The sequence below is a fragment of the Mirounga leonina genome, unplaced genomic scaffold (assembly GCF_011800145.1).
Source record: "Mirounga leonina isolate KUSES-001 unplaced genomic scaffold, KU_Mleo_1.0 Mir_533, whole genome shotgun sequence".
NCBI classification, from domain to species: Eukaryota; Metazoa; Chordata; class Mammalia; order Carnivora; family Phocidae; genus Mirounga; species Mirounga leonina.
In genome coordinates, this window is record NW_023270810.1 from 3,466 (window position 1) to 3,898 (window position 433).

Below are 433 nucleotides of genomic sequence, written 5' to 3' on the forward strand. Positions count from 1 at the left end.
TGTCCATAGCAAGTTAACTCTTGAGCTGGCTTGACGGAATTTAACTAATCGCATGTCGTTAAGTCTCTTTTTAAGTATAGAATTTTTGTCTTTGGTATCATTCATGTTTGGACTTTCTCCTTCAGAGACATGGGAACAACACAGGTGTCACTTCCAACAATTGAGAGCATCCTCATGATGACCCTTGAATTGGAAAAACTGTAAGTTGATTTTTCTTATGTTTATTTTCACTTAGTTGTTTATGTTTGTTTTATTCTTTTTTTAAGTCAGATTTATTGAGGTATAATTTTCATTTAATAAAATTTACTCTTTTTAAGTATACAGTTTGATGAGTTTTGGCAAACATATAGCTACGTAACCACCACCACATTTGAGATATAGAACATTTTTGTTTGCAGTCAATCCCCTTTTCCCACCATCAGCCCCTGGCAGC

At 34.2% G+C, this 433-nt stretch overlaps 1 long non-coding RNA gene across 1 annotated transcript in view; it reads left to right on the plus strand.

The window, feature by feature from the left end:
* The window catches only part of LOC118001766, a 2,042-nt gene extending 1,851 nt beyond the window's left edge, over positions 1 to 191 (plus strand). Inside the window, exon 2 of the long non-coding RNA XR_004676834.1 lies at positions 126 to 191. This is a non-coding gene — a long non-coding RNA (uncharacterized LOC118001766). The remainder of the gene's footprint in view (positions 1 to 125) is intronic.
* Positions 192 to 433: the final 242 nt, after the last annotated feature.